Source organism: Amborella trichopoda, chromosome 5 (genome assembly GCF_054954075.1).
Source record: "Amborella trichopoda isolate Santa Cruz 75 chromosome 5, AtrichopodaSantaCruz75HAP2 v2.0, whole genome shotgun sequence".
NCBI classification, from domain to species: domain Eukaryota; kingdom Viridiplantae; phylum Streptophyta; class Magnoliopsida; order Amborellales; family Amborellaceae; genus Amborella; species Amborella trichopoda.
The window spans coordinates 11,768,344-11,778,623 of record NC_142340.1 but is presented as its reverse complement, the minus strand read 5'-3'; the positions used below and the strand labels follow the sequence as shown (position 1 = coordinate 11,778,623).

General features: G+C 35.3%; 1 long non-coding RNA gene across 2 annotated transcripts; it reads left to right on the top strand.

Annotated features, from left to right (window-relative positions):
• Positions 1-885: 885 nt before the first annotated feature.
• LOC110008047 (uncharacterized) lies at positions 886-6,727 on the top strand. Of its 2 annotated transcripts, XR_002282473.2 has the most exons (3): positions 886-1,167; positions 5,855-5,892; positions 6,006-6,727. It is a non-coding gene; the product is annotated as an uncharacterized LOC110008047 (long non-coding RNA). The 2 variants fall into 2 exon arrangements; XR_002282472.2 differs by lacking the exon at positions 5,855-5,892.
• Positions 6,728-10,280: the final 3,553 nt, after the last annotated feature.

Here is a 10,280-nt window from a genome sequence, read left to right as displayed (position 1 = left end):
GAAAAATGGTTGTTTTTTTTCTTGATTCTTATATTAACTTATGTGTCAATTTATTTTCATATTAAGGTTTCCTTTTATATGTATTTTAATTATAATTTTTACATTTTAAATTTTTTATCACTATTTGAACATTAAATTGCTTTTGTAATTATAATACTATATTTTTAATAAAAAAATATGATTAATTCTTTTTTGGGAGATACTTGAGTAATTTTATTTTTTTTAATTATGATATTTGATTCCATCTCCTCTAGCTTTCTCCGACTATTTTTTATTTGCCTAAATAAATCTTGATTCCACCATTTAAAATAGAATTTAATTTTTTTTTATCTCCCTATAATCGTATTTTATCATAAATGATATATCTAAATTATTTATTTCTTGCATGGTTTAAAAAAAAATCATAATTATTTCATGAAGTTATTAAAAAATGTGAGGATAAATTCAATGATCTCTAAAACCATGTTTTATTGAAAATATTATTCAATAATAAATATGTTTTAGTGATTAATATTGAATATCACATGCTTTACATTAGTAGTTTGGTAATAAAATGAAGGAAAATATACTACAATTCTAAGACTACGGAAAATCGTTTGTCAATAGTCTAATCACGATTCAATTTATAAACAAAGGGTGATAGACGACCACGACCCAATATTTTTTATAGTCATATAGTTCAACTATACCTTCTCATGACTATCAATTCATTCAAAAAATCAGTCTACCCAAGTAATGGTCCGTATGAAATCACAGAAACTGAGTTGTAGAATCCAAGCGCCATCCATGGTCCCACAAAAGGAACTAAGAAACCATCCAGAGCAAAAACCAGATATACGAATCACTCTGAAATAGACGATAGGTCACCTTGCTGAGGTATTGGGGTTGCTTGGGTCGATAAATTAGGGTTTGAGGTATCGGATTTCTTTCAGAGGAGATAAATTAGGGTTTGGTTCTCCATTTTCAGAAGACTCTAGAAACAACGGCGTCCTCGAGCTGGGCTGTTCCTTTTTGGAGAGCAGCAGGTATGACATGTTAGATACTCTAACATTTGTGCTTCTCTGGTTCGTAAGTGCCTGAAGGAGCCGTACAGACGTGATTCCCTCTCTCGAGAAAAGGTCCATTTCTCTGTGTCAAAGTGGGTTGATGGCAAACCTGAGAAGCCAGGTGATTGATCTTTACCTCTACTTCTGTGCGAGTGTTTTATTTTGGCAAAAAATTTAGGTTTTATTTCCTGATATTTATTGATTCTTTTATCTAAAATTTCTAGATTTCTGTTTCTGGATTTTGTCTTAGTAGCTTAGGATTCTGATTCTGATTTTGATTTTCTTTTGCTGGCTTGTAGTGGGATTGTTGATGAAGATTGGTGTATTTTTTGTATCTTTAATCAATTGCATGAAGCTAAACAAGTAAAAATGCTTGATGACACGAGGAAATGGGCCATCGTAGGTTTTATCTTGCTTAGGTTGCAGAATAGAATTTGTTATTTAAATGTGAATCTCATTTTATTAGCTTTCGTGGTCATGATTTCATTCTTTTATGCATTTGTGCCAGTAAATGAGAGTCTCATTGTCGCTTTAATATCCCTAGATTGAAATAGATTATTGGAGATATGCATTTCTTCTAACTTTAGTTTTATGCTGCATTTGTGACTGCCTACCATGCTTAAGTTGAGTGGGTGGATTAGGGGAAAAGCTTTGTTTTTTTTACTTTTCTGGGACGGTTTACTTTCAACAATAAAACAGTACAGTTTTTGTGGAACTCTGTGCGTCATCAGACAGTATGTACAAATGCAAGCAATCTAGGATCTAATCATGTATATTCTATATCACTCTCCAATGTGATATAGAATACCAATGAAACTGAAAGGGAAGTTTTATAGGATGGCTGCCAGCCATGGTTTATGGGACGGAATATTGGTTAGTTAATAAACATCATATCCATAGAATGAGTGTAGCTGAGATGATGATGTTGAGATGGATGAATGGCAAGGCAATAAAGGATAAAATTCAGAATAAATACATCCGAGGGAAGTTAGGGGTGGCTCCAATAGGTGATATGATGAGAGAAAGTAGACTGATGTAAGCTGGTCATGTTCAGCCTCGACCTAGAACAACACCAATTAGGAGAACAACACCATTTAAGAAGCGTAATTTGGTTCAAGTGGAACGCTCTAAACGGACAAGACCCAAAAGGATATGGATAGAAGTAGTGAGAAGAGATATTGTTATTTATAGTCTAACTGAGAGTATGGTCCTTGATAGAGCTTGGATGGTGGAACACGATTTGTGTATAGTCAACCCCAAATAGTTGGGATAAGACTTGAATGATGATGATGACTCACCAATGTGAAATAAACTGGAGTGGATTTATAAGGGCTGATTTTATGGCAAAACAACAGTGACATTGATGTAGGACCCCAAGAGGCTTAGTTCCTTCATGAGTGTGAGATAGAGTTGGTTGTTAGAGAGAAAGGGTTTGGGTATGATTAGGAAGTCTAGTTAGGTAAGGGTTTTAGATTTCTAAAAGATTAGCACAGTAGGTTTTGGGCCTTATGAAAGTTTCCTAATTGGGGATGAAATTGGATAATATGAGATCCGAATGAAGGACCACCAGAGCTAGGGTTGTTGCTAATGGTTGGGTTGTGTAAGAGCAAGGTTTAGGTTAGGTTTCAAGGTTTTTGTAGGGGTTATGCTTGCTGGAATTTGGCGGATCTAGCAAGGTAGGATGATAATGAGGACGATTATAGGGTTAAATGAGCGCAAATATAGGGTTTAAATAAGTTTGAAGGACAAGGACGATAGGTATAGATTTTGAGCTAGTTTACCAAGGGTTTGGCAAAGTTTGGCTATGGTCTATTGAAGGGTTGGAACAGTTATGGAATTTGTTATGGGGAATCTTAAATGGGAATATGCAACAAATGAAGGGCTGGAACCTTGAAGAAGCTCTTAACTTCTTGTGGAGACTACCAATCTTAAGATAGAGTTGAAGGATTACTCTCTCTACAGAAAGAGTTGAGGAATCCCTCCCTCTAAATGCCGCTTATCATTATAATTGGAAACTTCAATATTTTTCTCAAAAATTGATTTTTTTTGGCCAATGGCCCTTGCATCTATTTATAGTGCTTCCCAAATCCTAATCTACACCCTTAAATAATCATAGATGTTCCTAATTAAGTAGAAGATAATTCTAATGGTTGTAATCTGCACATGAAAGAACATTTGTTCCTAGAGATGCTATTTATATATTCATTACAACTAGGAAATCATTAGAGATTAGATAACCTAACATACTATGGAAACAAAATTCACTAACTTTACCAGCAGGCTTTGAACACAACTTGAGGCCCCAAAACTTCTGATTATGATAACCTGTAGAGATAAAGGTTGTTCTGAAGAGATATTTGAGCTTTGGATCACCTCAAATGGGCATCCCAGTGGAAAGTTATACCTCAAAAAGAGGCTGTCATCATATATAAGTTCCATTTGTTTAGGTGGCACAAAATTTTGGCCGAAAGAGATGAAGGAATTAGAAGTGGAACTCATTAGTTTGATTAATAGGAAATTAGTGGATAAGTGGTATTGGGGCTTTGCTATAGTAGGCACCTCTTCAAAAGTGTTTCCCTTGACTTTCTCACTTTGCCAATGATCTTGGGGTTTTAGTTGGGGGTTGTTATGAAAGACAATGGATGCAAATTGAGAGGAGTCCTTAGTTCTAGGTTGGACAATTGGGTTGGGTCGACCCCCTGACCTGGCAGGTAGACACATATATATATGGTCGACATATCTATGTGTCTGTGTGCGTGTGTGCGCACGTGCTGTGTGTGACACACGCGCACATACACATAGTTTTTTATACTTTCCGTGGCCATTGATTTGGAAGGGTCCTGGTCAGACCTGACCCCACCTATTTACACCCCCACTTAGTTTTTGATTCATGAAGGTTGGAGAAATACACTTAGATTCTCTACAATAATAAAGAAAGAAATACGCTTCAAATTCTCAATCTTTGTGGTGTGTATTTGGTATAGCCTTATTGGTTGCTGAGGTCTTTGGCCGCTGATTTTGTGCGCCATTCCAGCTAAAATGTCATATGCTTTGGAGTTTATGCATAGTAGCAATTTCAGTGATATACAGAGAGAGAGGAGCTATGCAGTTTCTCCAATGCCTAGTTGACCTTTGACTTTGTAATTGGAAAGACTGTAACTGCAAGCTATTTCATTAAATATTCAACCTTGGACATAGCAATTGGAAGGAGAGGAAGAATGAGGTTTGTTTTAGACCTATTCGTCCTTCATGTTAGTAAGCCTTTATCTCTACAGTAGTGTTGTGGCTAGTATGTCACTAGGGTTGGTACGGATTCCTTCTTCAAATTGGGCTTTGATAGAGACTTTCTTCCTGTTGGGGTCATTCTCTCTAGTTTTGCTATTTTTTATCCTATTGATGTATGTTTATACCTTTCTTTGTTCACTTCACTAGGTGAAATCATTTAAATAAGTTTTGTTGGAATATGATTGTAAACCATTTGGTGCAACTTATGTATTTCTTATATAAATGAATTATCAATGATTCTTCCTAAATGAGATAAATGATCCTACATTGTGCCAGGGCGTATTTCTCCACACTATCCAAATTATCTGCTTATGTGGACAACCTCGTAAAATTTCACCCCATTTATTATGATGCTCGAAAAGGTCACGTCACTCAATTGGGTGTACACTATCCAAATTATCTGCTTATGTGGACAACCTCGTAAAATTTAAAATTTCCCCTATTTATTATGATGCTCGAAAAGGTCACCTATCACTCAATTGAGCATGATGAGGAAATCACCTTTGATTCCATGTATATCAACAAATACTTGGAGCAGTTTTAGGGATCAGTTATGAATTTGTAGAAAATTTTAAAATGTTAACATTCTTCTATTTTTTGAACGTTCACATTAGTTGAACCTTTACATTCTTCTAATGTTTGACCTGATCCACCACCATAAAAAAGAAGTTTCCTTTTAATTTATTAGTGAATAGTTATGCAGTTCATTATAGCCATTATACATCTGTATATATCTATGAACACATTAACAAATTGTTTCATTGTCTTTTATACGTGTATTTTGGATTGGAGTAGGGCGGGGCTTGCGGAAGGGGAATGAGGCTAAAGCTTTAACTGATTATCTTTGTTACTTGTTTGACTGGAAACTCTCCTGTTCATGACTGGCAATATAACATAGAAGGGTAAGTGTAGTATGCGTCAGGGGATGCATGTGGTCCCCTCACATTGAATGCAAGGGACGTGATCATTCCCTAAGTTCAACAAATTCACTTTAAAGTTTGGAATTTATTAAATTTTGTTTAAATTTAGGATCATTATAACTTAGATTATAGATCCCTAAATTTTGGGATTTAAAATCCATGTGTTGAATAGGGCGCACAACAACATATGAGTCCGCTGACTTATAAAAAGGTAAAAATGTAATCTCCAGGAGACTTGATAGAGAGCTTTTCACTTATTTTTCTAGTTTGGGACTTGACTTGAGGGGCTATATCATTTTGATTCAGGGGCTCAATCGTGGTGAGTGGACACATCACTTAGAGATATGATTTGGAATACTTAGAATAAGTTTGACCATTTTAAATGTTAAATACTGAACATTAGAAAAATTAAGGAGAGAAGTGTCTCCTGCCATATTCTTTATGAAACAGAAAAGTTACCTATTTGTTTGAAAGAAGTCTGTTTTGATGGTAGAGAAAATTTTAAACCATTCGTAGTGAGGTGGTCAAATGAACTTGTTAGGTAAATTTGCTCTGGGTGGAAGTACACCTTCCTAAGGCTGATTAAAATTGGAATATATGCAGGAATTTAAAATGCACGGTGAGATCTATAATTAACCATGGTAAGACTGAATACATTTCCTTATTGCTTTGTATTGACGTCGATTGCTTTTTGTTTTTGATGAATGTGGAAAAAATCAGTTGTATGACTTTTAATTTGGTTTTGTATTTGTAGTTGTTCGCGAGGACTCGCCTGCTGAGTGAGGAAAAAATCAGTTGGTTTTTGTATTTGTAGTTGTTCGCGAGGACTCGCCTGCTGAATGAGATTATTGATGTGGAAAGGGATCACTAAGGCTCTCGATGACTACTATCACTGTTTTGACTCCTGCTGAATGAGATTATTGATGTGAAAAGGGATCAATAAGGCTCTCGATGACTACTCTCACTGTTTTGACTTAAGGCTGTCGATGACTATTGTTACCGTTTGACTGGATGCGTTTGCGTCCACGTTTAAGGAATTAAAATTTAGTAATTATGGATGATGCATCTGGAGCACTATTTTAAATAAAGTTAAAACTCCTCGTCTGTCAGAATTGATGACAACCTCGATGAGCACGATTTTGAATAAAGTTAGAAACTCCTCGTCTGTCAGAATTGATGACAGCCGTGATGAGAACTTTGCTTATTATTTTCAAGAATGACTGCATAGCATTGTGCGCGTCGGTGCTTGTGTTTTGTCTATGTATTCTAGTGAGGGATAGAAGAGATCAATGGACATGAGAGAAAGAAAAAGAAGAGCCTCAGTGCTTCTGTCTGTCCGTGTGTTCCGTCTGTATTCTAGTGAGAGAGAGAAAAGATCAATGGACATGAGAGAGAAAGAGAAGAGATCCATGGAATGCTCATTTTTGCTTTTCTGGGTATTCTAGTGAGAGAGAAGAATGCTCATTTTCCTGTTAAGTGGAATGTTTGTGTCTTTTTCACTTTGGATTTTGATTGAATGTTCATTTCCTTTTCACTTCGGATTATGTTTTGGATTTTAATTTGTCTTGATAGGTGAAAACATGAACTCGGTCTAGTTAAGATCTTTAGGGGCGTTTGATAACCTGGAAATCAAATCTATTACATGAAAAAAGATTTCATCGTGAAAAATGTTTGGGTGAGAAATCTATTATCTGTTATAATCTGATCGATTGTTTGGGTGAGAAATCTATTATAGATAATAATCTAATCGAGAGTTATAATTGGATTGGAGGAATGTGGATTTTCGGCAGAGTTATAATCCAATTGGAGGAATGTCGATTTTCCGCAATCAAAAGATTTTTGCTACCCAAAAATCTAAATCAATTCACCGAATTCACCGAATCTCGTACGGTTATAGCTCAAGATATTTAAACCTATCTACTGCTCTAAAATTTAAATGTCAGTGATTTTGGTTACCCAAAAATTCTGTGATTCACCTAATCGTACAGTTATAGTTCAAGATATTTAAACCTATCTCCTGCTCTCAAATCTAAATCTTAGTAATTTTGGGTACCCAAAAATTTTGTGATTCACCGAATCGTACAGTTATAACTCAAGATATTTAAACTATATCTTTTTTTTTAACCGAAATTAGACGGTTATAGCTCAACATATTTAAACCTCAACAATCATATAGTTTTTTTTTTTTAAAACCGAATCTTATAACTCAAAATATGTAAACCTCAAAAATCATACAGTTTTTTTTTACAAACCGAATCATATAGTTGTTTTTTTTTTTTTTAAACCGAATTTTATAACTCAAAATATGTAAACCTCAAAAATCATATAGTTTTTTTTTACAAACCGAATCAAACAGTTATAGCTCAAAATATTATAGCTGAAAGTATTAAACCTCAAAAATCACACACCCATCTCTATCTTTTTAAACCTAAAAAATCACCCATTTTTTTCAACTTTTTAAAAATCATCCGTCTTCTTCTAAAACGTGGTTCAGTTTTTTCAACTTTTTTAAAATCATCCATCTTCTTCTAAAACCTGGCGGGCAGCTCCATCTTCTGCCACTAAAACCTGTTAACCCATTTGATTTCAAGATATTTAAACTTCAAAAACCACAAAGGCCGTCTATCTTTTTAAAGCCTTTTTAAACCTGTTATAACCCATTTCATTTCAAGATATTTAAACTTCAAAAACCACATCAAGATATTTAAACTTCAAAAACCACACAGGCCGTCTATTTTTTTAAACTCTTTTTAAACCTAAAAAATCAGTAGCCGTCTATCTTTTTAAACCTAAAAAATCCCCCATTTTTTCAACTTTTTAAAAATCACGCATCTTCTTCTAAAACCTAGTTGGCAGCCGTCTATCATTTTGAACCTAAAAAATCATCTATTTTTTTCAACTTTTTAAAAATCACCCACATTTCAAGATATTTAAACCTCAAAAATCACTTCTACCAAAAATCAGTAGTGGTCTATCTTTTAAACCTAAAAAAACATTTTTTTCAACTTTTTAAAAAATCACCCATCGTCTTCTAAAACCTATCTGTCAGCCGTCAATCATTTTAAACCTAAAAAATCATACATTTTTTTCAACTTTTTAAAAATCACCCGTCTTTTTCTAAAACCTGGCTGGGAGCCCATCTATCATTTTAAACTTAAAAAATTACCCATTTTTTTCAACTTTTTAAAAATCACTTCTGGCAGCCCCTAACTAAAATTACCCATTTTTTTCAACTTTTTAAAAATCACTTCTGGCAGCCCCTAACTAAAACCTGTTAACCCATTTTTTGGCTTAACTTTTTAAAAATCACCTGTCAGCCCCAACTAAAGCCTGTTAACCCATTTCTTAATAATATGATATTTTCTCTGAACTGACCAAGGACTGTGCTAATGTAAGCTTGCTAACTGCACTCTCACAGGAAAGATTTACAAATTTAACGCAGCATTGAACCTGGAAATCGCCAATCATACTCAGCCTCAACCGGAGAGCCTAGTGCCGACACAAAAAAAATAGTCAAGGCCAGACCTGCCTCCACCGCTTCCTTTCAGGATCTGGAAGCTTCTCCTTCCCCTTGCTTGCTCTAACCACCAAAGTGAGAAGTATAGCATTCCCCCCCTTGTGGCTTTGATCCCCATTGGAGTCCTCTCAACTCCGTTCTTACGGCCCGCCGTCCGGAAGGCTATACCAAGCCGCAGAGGAAGAGGCCAACTAGGCCCAAGCAGCTGGTGGCTGTTCGCATCGGAAATGACTTGTGAGGCGGCCCCTCAACATTTCGCGATAATGAGGGAGGCAGTTGACTGTCGCAGGAGGCCACTGCTCAGGCCAAAAATTGGCCATGTTTCAGGGTGTGATGTGAGCAGCTATGCGTGATATCAGCGTGCCCAAGAAGAGGGGTGCTATGCCGCTGTAGGAGAGGCCTTCGAGAAATGGCGACTTCGACCCTTGGGAGGAGAAGTTTGAAAAGCTTGCTGGATCCTACGATATGAATAGAATGGAAATCCAGCCGTTCCTGACATATAACTTTTACACTCCAAAGGCATCTCCACCGTCAAACCTAGCTTTTCCTCTTCCATTCATATCTATGCGCTTTGCCAAGCAAGATTATAGAGCAAATCAGCGCTATTCATTCACCTCAGTCTCAATCTCAGTTCCAAATCTCTGTCCTCCTCGAAAAGTCATATACTCCCCTAATCTCCACGTGTCTATAGATATTTTCAGATATGTAGCTATTGTTTATTTTCAGATATGTAGCTATTGTTTATTTTCAGATATCCAAGATTCATTTTGTTTCCAGATATCCAAGATTCATTTTGTAGTTGCAACTATTGTTCCAAAAAAAATAAACGAATTTGAGTTCTCTGCTAAGATGAGTCTATTTATTTTTTGTCTTTATTTTTTCATTTTGGTGCTATTGTTTGCTCATAAATTTGAAATACTTGAGTTCACTAATATAGAATCAATACTTGAGTTCCCTCATAGAGAATCAATAATTGAATTCACTTACAGAGAATCGTCGAATCCGTGTATTTGAATTATTTTTTTAAACCTTTTTTAAATTAATTTACCTCTTCAATTTCATCCAATGCCCCAACATAATTTCTCCATCTCATTTAGTCATAAAGCCTTTTAGGTTACTAGCCAATTTTTTCAAAACTTTTTTTTTTCTTTTGAATTTGGCATGGACTCATTTAGTCATAAAGCGTTTTAGGTTACTAGCCAATTTTTTTTGAATTTGGCATAGAAGTTTTTTGGAGGGAGATGATCGCATGGCTTTAGTGAAAACATAAAAAATATGATGGCTTATCATAATAAAAGTATGTTATTCCAAAGTAAAACATGTGATTCCAAGTCAAGACGTAAAGGCATACAAAAGGTATGGCTAATTCATATGTGTGATGCAATTATAAAGTTTAAACTACATACGAATAGAGATTGTACCCTCAACCATGTTTTGGGTATAAAGCCAAAAAAGAAAAAGAAAATGTTGGTGACGCATTTCCCATATTTTTTCTGGACATAGTCAAACAGT